General features: G+C 40.5%; 1 non-coding gene across 1 annotated transcript; it reads right to left on the reverse strand.

Annotated features, from left to right (window-relative positions):
• Nucleotides 1-3,819: 3,819 nt before the first annotated feature.
• On the reverse strand, nt 3,820-3,926 carry LOC141622054 (small nucleolar RNA R71). The gene has a single exon (XR_012532853.1). It is a non-coding gene; the product is annotated as a small nucleolar RNA R71 (small nucleolar RNA).
• Between the last annotated feature and the right edge of the window lie 6,759 nt (nt 3,927-10,685).

The following is a 10,685-nucleotide window of genomic DNA, read 5'->3' on the forward strand; positions in this document are numbered from 1 at the left end:
GTGACCGAAAGGGGTCAGTTGATCATCGCTGTCTCACGACAATAACGTCAAACTCTAGTCAGCCAACCGTTATCGATTTACGTTAATCAATTGACGAGGATCAAATAATTAAATATCTGATGATATTCCATTAATGGGATTTATTATGTTAACTCACTATTGTGGAGGACACTAACTCCAACAATCTCCCACTTGTCCGACACAAGGTGTGCGCCACCAATTCTCTTGTCCGTTTTAATCTCCCACTCAATGCAAAGTGTCTTTCAGGTCGCACTTGCACATGAACACATCGCGAGTGGTTTTCTCGATCGGGAGTGTGACTACCTGACCGGAAAAATCTCTCACAGATTACTTCCGAGAGTGGCCACGCATTTGTAGTCATTACTCCTCGAGTGACCTTGAGATATAGTTACCCAACGTGGGTGGACAATTCTTGTATGCCCTATCTATCCTATTGCACAATACAGCTCACCATGACCTAGTAAATGCCCTTTTGGCCTCCTTTCACGGCACTAGGACAAAAACCAAAGTCACTCGGAAACTGCACTTGCTCAGATAATAGTCTCCAGTCAAAATAATCGACTCATTAGAACATCTTAGAGATCCCCGTCACTACCAGGCGTCTATAATAGAACTTGGGGACTCTCTAAATGGTCACTGTCCGGCAAAGTGTCACACACTCTGCCACTGTAATCGACCAGTCATCACATATGACCTTATGGTGTTGAACAACCATCAATCGACTTACAATCTAGTCACTCCGAGACGTCACCTCATTAAGTGACTAGGGACAAAATACAATGTTCATCTTATTCACTTGAATAGTGTTCAACATTGTCTCCACAACTTATTCAGATAAACAAGGTATTAAAATTTAGTCACACTAAATAAAAGATTCATAAAAGAATGAATACAAAAACAATGAATGTGATTATCATATATATAATAAAAGATACACTATCCATTCATTACATATCCATAATCTAAAGAAAATCTGGTACTCGTCTCAATCTCATAGCGACGACATGACCATCATGCTTAGCCTTTGATAAAGGCTTGGTTAAAGGATCAGCAATATTATTATCTGTCCCAACCTTAGAAATGTCAATTTCCTTCCTTTCCACATAATCTCTAATTACATGGTATTTCCTTTCAATGTGTCTAGATTTGTTACTAGACTTAGGCTCTTTGGCTTGAAAAATAGCTCCACAGTTATCACAATATAGAGTGATAGGATCTTTGGCGGAATGGACTACTCCTAGCCCCTCCATGAATTGCCTAATCCAAACAGCTTCCTTCGCAGCCTCAAACGCTGCAAGGTACTCAGCCTCTGTTGTAGAATCCGCAGTAACGCTTTGCTTGAAGCTCTTCTAGCAAACAGCTCTTCCATTTAGCATAAACACATAGCCGGATTGGGATTTCATGTCATCCTGATCGGTTTGGAAACTTACGTCCGTGTAACCTCTTACACGCAACTCAGTTTCTCCTCCAAACACTAAGAACGAATCCTTAGTCCTTCTCAAGTACTTAAGGATGTTCTTTACGGCTATCCAGTGACTCTCACCAGGCTTAGCTTGATAACGACTTGTCATTGATGCGTGTCTTTTATATGATGTTTTACACCCTATTTTACACGCATTTCAGAGCTCATTTATGTAGTTTATGCTACTATTCTCCCTATTTCCGTCTACTTTCGTGTTTTTGTACATTATTGCAGAAATATGAAGAATCCAGCGGAAATCAAGCTAAATTCGTCCCCGCGTACCTTGCATTGCATTTGACATGAAGTAATTACACAAGGAATGAACTTGGTGCGCATTTCGAGGCCTGAAAGACAACTTTATGAAGAATTTAGAAGCCAAGTACCAGCTACTGCAGTCGATCGACTGGCCTCCACAGTCGATCGACCAGAGCGCGACTTACAGAAGCCACTGTTCAGTGCAGACCAGTCGATCGACTACCTTGCATGGTCGATCGACCATCACACGAGCTGATGCGCAAATTAAAGAAATAGAACGAGAATTCCAAAGCCCATTGTATATTAGGTTTAGGAATAAGTGTTACGTTATATTCCTATATAACGTAACCTGATGTTTTCATAAATATTCATTCAGTTTTCAGATTATCATCAAATAATTAGGGTTCTTGAGATTATTGTTCTTTCATTAATAAAGTTTCTATTTACATTCGGTTTTGATCTTTCCTTTACAATTCCTCTATACGGTATTCTTCTGTTCTAATATTCAGTTTTATTGCTTTCGTTCGTAGTATAGAATTGCTAGGTTAGATCTCCCGAAGCCCAATTATTGTTTTATGTTAATTGTTCGTTTAATTAATTTAAGTATGAATTCGAATATTTTAATTGTTAAGTTTCTTGTTGTTATTTTTATCGTAAGTATGAGTAGCTAAACCCCTTGTGCTAGGATGTAGGGAATCTGTAGTATAGGCGGCATTAGAATAGGAAGACTTAGAACGCGCCATGGTCGATCGACTGGGTTCCCTAGTCGATCGACTGGCCACGCGAGATTTTTTTCGTTTTAGTTAATTTAATTTCCATATTTGACGAATCGAGTGCACGCGCCTAGTTGAATGTTTAGGAATTGACCGACCCAATAAAGATCGAAAGATAGGGAAGGGAGATAGCCTACCTAATTAAGACGACTAGATTAATGAGATCGAAAGATAAGTTAATTTAGACATTTAAATCACTTTTCAGGACGGAAGTTAGCATTAGTGATATTAGGGACCTGTAGCGAGATCGAAAGATGCTACCTATTAAGAATGGACCGAGAGGACTTCTTATTTTCCCGTCTCACGTGATTGTTTTAGACCCACCTAGTATTCTGCCGCCGAAACTACAGTGAACCAACCATCTTAGCACCTTTTTTAATATTTGATTTCATCTTTTAGTTTAGTTTACTTTACATTTACTGCCTTTAGTTATAGAATAACTCAAATCAAATCCCCCTCACATTTGTTACCTTAGACTAGAATCAAACAACTAATAATTGCATCGCCTCCCTGTGGTTCGACCCTGACTGCCACTAGCTATAGTAGTAGTTTGGACTATAAATATTATTTTTGGTGCATACAACGACATGCATCAAATTTTGGCGCCGTTGCCGGGGAGGCAATCATTTAATTTTTAGTTGTTTTTATTTTAGTCTTTTCTCAGTTTAAGGGACATCTGTTCCTTAAACTATTCTCATATTCTTCTTGTAGTTTCATCTTATGCGCAGGTCTCAACAAGGCGAATTACTTCCCCTTGATCTCGAGCTTGAGAGGACTTTGCGCGTGAAAAGGAGATTATTCCAAGAACAACAGTCAGAGGAAGAGCCTGGTTCTCATTCTAGTTTTTACGAGAACGAGCTGTTTGAGGAGGATCCACCTTCATCTCCTGTTTCCACTTCTTCAGCTGAGACCGTCACATCTCCAGACATGGCTGAAGAAGCGAGTATAGCCAGTCACTCTGAGTCGACAGCTGAGAATCTCTATAAGGGATTCGCATTACCAGGGACGGATAGAAAATTCGAGCTGAAGCCGTCTTATATTAACTTGGTTGAGAGGAACCAATTCGGGGGAGCTACAAATGAAGATGCAACCAAACATATGGAGACATTCATTGATTATTGCTGTTCCATACCCCCACCAACAGGTGTGACCCAGGACCAGGTGAAGGAGATAATGTTCATATTCTCTCTTCGTGATGCTGCAAGGGAGTGGTACCGAGACTTGGATCGAGCTGCTAACGAGATCACTGATTGGAATTCGCTGGCCCTTGTATTCTACAAGAAATATTTCTCTGCCTCGAAGACAAATGCCATTAGAGCTCAGATCACGAGCTTTAAACAGGGTCCTGATGAGAATTTTCATGAGGCGTGGGTCCGTTTCAAGAAGTTGGTGCGAACTATTCCGCACCATGGGTTCGAGAAATGGAGCATGTGCAATCCATTTTATAATGGGCTTTATGACGTTTAGAGGGCTATCCTGGATGCGGCGGCTAATGGTAGATTCCAGGACAATGTTGGAGAAACTAAGGGGTGGAAAATTATTGATGATTTGGCCACCCATAAAGCTGAGTATGGATATTCCAGGGGAAATCAAAGGAGAAAAGCTGAATCCCCTTTTGTAGCTGCATTAGAGGCTCTTACGGCGAGATTTGATAAGTACGAGTTGGGAGGAGCTTCAAAAGGAGGGATCTATCATGTGAATGCTGTTTCAGACGGTCCTTTCGTCTGCAAGAGATGTGGAGGAGAAGGACATGTTTCAGACAACTACAGCAGTCCCTATGGGTCTTGTGCTGCTTTTCAACATTATAGGCAGACAAACACTTATTTTGAGCCAAATGTCCATCCAAACTTGAGGTGGAGTAGCCAGAATGTCCAAAATCCAACTCCACCCCCACAGCAGCAGCAGCAGAAGTATGTGCCCCCTCATAAGCAGCAGCAGCCATATCAAAAGCCTTCGTATGTCCCTCAGCAGCAGCAGCAGTCCCATGGTTCCGATTTTGCCGAGTTGAAAAATTTGTTGCTGAAAGAGTCTCAAGCTAGAGAAGCCGGGATGAAAATGTTGGAGAGCCAAATTGCTCAATTGGCTAGCAAGAGTGCAACTCGAGCTCCAGGGCATTTACCGTCGCAGACGGATCAAAAAGAGACCCTTAATGCTATTACTTTGAGGAGTGGGTCTACCCTTGATGGGCCCGCTATGGTCGAGGAAGCTACTGGAAAAGATGAGGCGGAACTAAGTAAGAAGAAGGCTGTGACGAATAATAGCAAGAAGAAAACGATCAGCAGGTATGTCGGTCGATCGACTGACATACCCAGTCGATCGACCAGTCCGCGAAGTGACACAACTACTGTTCCTGTAGAAGTCAGTCGATCGACTGACATGCATGGTCGATCGACTGACAACGCTGCTGATAGTGAGTCTTTTCGTCCTCCAATGCCAAATAACTTGAGGGACCACTTGTTTCGGGGTACGACGACTCCAAAAATATTGAGGCAAGACCCAAATGCTGATGGGTCAGTCCCGGTTCCAAAGTATGACCCGATCAAGATTAATGGTTCATTTTTGAGACGGTCTGAAGAAGGGTCATGCTACAACAAGGAGAAGGTAGTGGATTTTCAGCCTAAGTCCACCGATGCAGGCATGCGAGACCTAGAGGATAGGGCTAAGTTACTTCTTCCAGCCCCTTATCCAGAGAGATTAGTGTGGACAAAGGAACAGGTATCGTTTAACAAATTTGAAAATGTTATTCGTAGCTTAAACGTACATGTTCCTTTTCTTGAGTTAGTTAATCAAGTGTCTGCTTACATGAAATTTATGAAGCAACTTTTGTTTAAAAAGAAGTCACTTGAAACTGTGCATTCTGTCGCACTAACTGAGGAGTCATATTCTTATTTGACCCATACTGCACCTCATAAGCTAGAAGACCCATGTAGCTTTTCAGTCCCATGTAATATTGGCACCTTTTCTATTGAGAAGGCCTTATGTGACCTAGGAGCCAGCATTAGTGTAATGCCCTTGAGTCTTGTTAGGAAGTTGAAATTGACTAGGTTTGCAGTCACCAACATGACTGTACTAGATATGCCCGAGGATGCCCACATTCCTATCATATTGGGCAGACCATTTCTGCACACTGCTGGTGCAGTTATTGATGTTGGTTCAGGGACGTTGACCTTTAAAGTAGGGAAGCATTCCATTGTCTTTGCCCAGACAGCTAAGAAGAAGGATCCTATGTGGCCAGTCACTTGTAATACGGTTTCTGAAAAGAAATCCTATTTTATGCTTTCTTACATGCCTGCCTCTATGCCTATTCCTGTTGTAACACCTCCGCCCCAGATTGGGAGCAAATTGGAGGAAGATTCTTCTGTTTTGGATATTGCAGGAGCTGGCTTGGGGAAGGAAGAGCCGCATGTTGCTCCCGCTATGAAGGAGCCAATCGTTCAAAGAGGCGGTTTAGGATGTCTTAGCTATGACACAGATGAGGAGCCTGATGAGGAGCCAGTCAAAGTGAGGGAGTCCGTCTTGGACTTTGATGAGCCAGAAGAGGTCATTGCTTAGGAAGATGTTGAAGCTGTTGATCCGTTGAGTTTTGCGGATGTTGGAGTTGAGAAGAGTGCAGTTGAGGAGATGAGCACTGTAGAGGCTACTTCTTGTAGCCAGAAGCCGAGCAAGTGGGCCATTCCGTGGCCATTCTTGATCAACTATTAGTTGATTAAGACTTTTTCAAAAACCATTCATTTTATTTGCTTCCGTTAAACTTTCTTTTTATTGCTTTTGTGTGCGCGAGACTTCGCATTTTAATAAGTTTGCTTAGGATTTTATATACTTTAGACTTCACATTTGGGTTTTGCGCAATTTTGGGCGCGTTTTTATGTGTATTTGCAGGTTTATAGACCATGTTGGCTCAATTTATTGAGCTAATGCGAAGAAATCAGAATTTACAGCAGGTTTTTCATTCGATCGACTGGCCAGTATGGTCGATCGACTGAGCTGCGACTTCCAGGAGCTTCTGTTCCTGTTCACTATGGTCAATCGACTGGGTAATGTGGTCGATCGACCATGTTCGCTGCTGTACCTGTTCACGACCATTCCCCTGCTGTGTTTGGTCGATTTGCGGAGTTTAGGGAGTCTTTTCTTCACTTTATTCTCCGACTCATTTCTGTTTCTTCCGTTTCTTTATTTTACACATAATGTTGCGTTTAATAAATTGTTTTCTCGGATTTACGCATGGTATTTTCTGTCTATTCAGGTACTTATGGTAGCACTGCTGGCTACTGAAACCTCCTATCTCACGCTGGTTTGGGGAGGTTTCCTTTTGCTGTGCTTAAAGTCTTGTGAGTTTCCAAGTCCTTACTTCATGTCTTATTTAGTTAGTTATCGCAAAAATCTCATTTCCCTTTTATTTCACTATATGATTTTGCACAATGGGGACATTGTGTGATTTGGTTTGGGGAAGGGTTTTGCATTGCATTCATATGTTCTTATTGCATTTCTGTATCACGTTTATTTTATTTCAGTTTGCATTGTTTATTTCATTTCCCTTATATATACCAAAAAATTGAAAAAATTTCAAAAATTTCAAAAATCCAAAATATCACGTTTATTTTAGCATATAGGTTGAGTCGGAACGGTAGTATTTCTATGAGGACATTGCATTTTCAGCTGTTTTATGCCTAAGCCTTGCTAATTAATATGTTATTAGTAGAATCTTATATGCATATCTATGAGTTTTCGTTAATTTACTCGCTGAAACTTGAGACTTGACTTTGATTTTTGGCAAACTACATCATTTTCTGAGATTTAGAGCTTATAACTGGTGACATCTATGACCAGTTTCTCTAGGATTGTGAGTAGTACTCCTTATGAGACATGTTATATCAATATGCATAAATATGAACTTAATCTGCTTAATACCTGTATGCATTCGGTTTGTGGTTTGTTGACACATGTGGAAGAGGTTTCTTTTATTCTTTTTGTCCATAAGCTCCACACTGCCAAAAATAGCCTTTTTGTCCCGTTACTACATCCTACATTTAGCCTGCCCTTGTCAAGCTAGTAGTTTATGTTCTTGGGATTGTTACTTCATTTTTGGTAGCTAATGCTCATTTTGAGATGATGTTGGGAAGATGAAAAAGGAAAGAAAGAACCAAAGAAAAGAAAAAAAAAGAGAAGAAAAATGATTCGAAAAAAAAAAAAGAAAAAACGCATGCTGTACTGTAGAGGGCGGTCGATCGACTGTCCATCTTGGTTGATCGACTGAAACCCGAGAAAAGAGAAAAATCAAAATCACATGGTTGGAGTTTTGATCAGTTGGTGATTTTATTCCCATGCTTTATTATCATCTTTGAGGGAATTACAATTACATCGGAGGTTGTGAGATTTGTGCTTGATAATTAGCAACCGTCTTATTGTTATACTTGAGCAAGAAGCTGGATGTTGTTAATAATTGGGTTCCCTTAGTTACTAGCTTGGCTCTTATCTCTGTTTTTATCCAAATTTACCTTAGCCTCTCCTTACCCATTACCTCACATATCCATGTTTACCTCGGCATGTGTCATGGTCATTTGATTGGTTGGAATGCATATGTACGGTTATAGAGATTATTTTCATATTAGACTGCAGGCATGTTCTTATAGGTCGTAGTTAGGTGAGTGTCATTACAAAATGAATTCTTTCTATCTTTACATATACTCACCTGTACTTATTGAGTGATATGAGCGACCCGTGAGAGTCCGATTTGATAAGTCTCTATAGTTGACGGTTCAGCAGTTTTTAACGGCTTCATAACTCGTTTGAATGATTCATATTGCTAATTGATTATTAGTTGTAGCATTAAATTGGTTTAGGCTATTCGGTTTGCATTTCGCTCTGAGATTGAACTCGTTCCAATTAGGTTTTAGGATCGAGTCTAGTTTTTGCTTGGGGACAAGCAAGGGTTTGGTTTGGGGAAGTTTGATGCGTGTCTTTTATATGATGTTTTACACCCTATTTTACACGCATTTCAGAGCTCATTTATGTAGTTTATGCTACTATTCTCCCTATTTCCGTCTACTTTCGTGTTTTTGTACATTATTGCAGAAATGTGAAGAATCCAGCGGAAATCAAGCTAAATCCGTCCCCGCGTACCTTGCATTGCATTTGACATGAAGTATTTACACAAGGAATGAACTTGGTGCGCATTTCGAGGCTTCAAAGACAACTTTATGAAGAATTTAGAAGCCAAGTACCAGCTACTGCAGTCGATCGACTGGCCTCCACAGTCGATCGACCAGAGCGCGACTTACGGAAGCCACTGTTCAGTGCAGACCAGTCGATCGACTGCCTTGCATGGTCGATCGACCATCACACGAGCTGATGCGCAAATTAAAGAAATAGAACGAGAATTCCAAAGCCCATTGTATATTAGGTTTAGGAATAAGTGTTACGTTATATTCCTATATAACGTAACCTGATGTTTTCATAAATATTCATTCACTTTTCAGATTATCATCAAATAATTAGGGTTCTTGAGATTATTGTTCTTTCATTAATAAAGTTTCTATTTGCATTCGGTTTTGATCTTTTCTTTACAATTCCTCTATACGGTATTCTTCTATTCTAATATTCTGTTTTATTGCTTTCATTCGTAGTATAGAATTGCTAGGTTAGATCTCCCGAAGCCCAATTATTGTTTTATGTTAATTGTTCGTTTAATTAATTTAAGTATGAATTCGAATGTTTTAATTGTTAAGTTTCTTGTTGTTATTTTTATCGTAAGTATGAGTAGCTAAACCCCTTGTGCTAGGATGTAGGGAATCTGTAGTATAGGCGGCATTAGAATAGGAAGACTTAGAACGGCCCATGGTCGATCGACTGGGTTCCCTGGTCGATCGACTGGCCACGCGAGATTTGTTTCGTTTTAGTTAATTTAATTTCCATATTTGACGAATAGAGTGCACGCGACTAGTTGAATGTTTAGGAATTGATCGACCCAATAAAGATCGAATGATAGGGAAAGGAGATAGCCTACCTAATTAAGACGACTAGATTAATGAGATCGAAAGATAAGTTAATTTAGACATTTAAATCACTTTTCAGGACGGAAGTTAGCATTAGTGATATTAGGGACCTGTAGCGAGATCGAAAGATGCTACCTGCTAAGAATGGACCGAGAGGACTTCTTATTTTCCCGTCTCACGTGATTGTTTTAGACCCACCTAGTATTCTGCCGCCGAAACTACAGTGAACCAACCATCTTAGCACCCTTTTTAATATTTGATTTCATCTTTTAGTTTAGTTTACTTTACATTTACTGCCTTTAGTTATAGAACAACTCAAATCAAACCCCCCTCACATTTGTTACCTTAGACTAGAATCAGACAACTAATAATTGCATCGCCTCCCTGTGGTTCGACCCTGACTGCCACTAGCTATAGTAGTAGTTTGGACTATAAATATTATTTTTGGTGCATACAACGACAGGCATCAAATTTTGGCGCCGTTGCCGGGGAGGCAATCGTTTAATTTTTAGTTGTTTTTATTTTAGTCTTTTCTCAGTTTAAGGGACATCTGTTCCTTAAAATATTCTCATATTCTTCTTGTAGTTTTATCTTATGCACAGGTCTCAACAAGGCGAATTACTTCCCCTTGATCTCGAGCTTGAGAGGACTTTGCGCGTGAAGAGGAGATTATTCCAAGAACAACAGTCAGAGGAAGAGCCTGGTTCTCATTCTAGTTTTTACGAGAACGAGCTGTTTGAGGAGGATCCACCTTCATCTCCTGTTTCCAGTTCTTCAGTTGAGACCGTCACATCTCCTGACATGGCTGAAGAAGCGAGCATAGCCAGTCACTCTGAGCCGACAGCTGAGAATCTCTATAAGGGATTCGCATTACTAGGGACGGATAGAAAATTCGAGCCGAAGCCGTCTTATATTAACTTGGTTGAGAGGAACCAATTCGAGGGAGCTGCAAATGAAGATGCAGCCAAACATATGGAGACATTCATTGATTATTGTTGTTCCATACCCCCACCAATAGGTGTGACCCAGGACCAGCTGAAGGAGACTATGTTCATATTCTCTCTTCGTGATGCTGCAAGGGAGTGGTACCGAGACTTGGATCGAGCTACTAACGAGATCACCGATTGGAATTCGCTGGCCCTTGCATTCTACAAGAAATATTTCTCTGCCTCGAAGACAAAT

Source organism: Silene latifolia, chromosome 1 (assembly GCF_048544455.1).
Source record: "Silene latifolia isolate original U9 population chromosome 1, ASM4854445v1, whole genome shotgun sequence".
NCBI lineage: Eukaryota > Viridiplantae > Streptophyta > Magnoliopsida > Caryophyllales > Caryophyllaceae > Silene > Silene latifolia.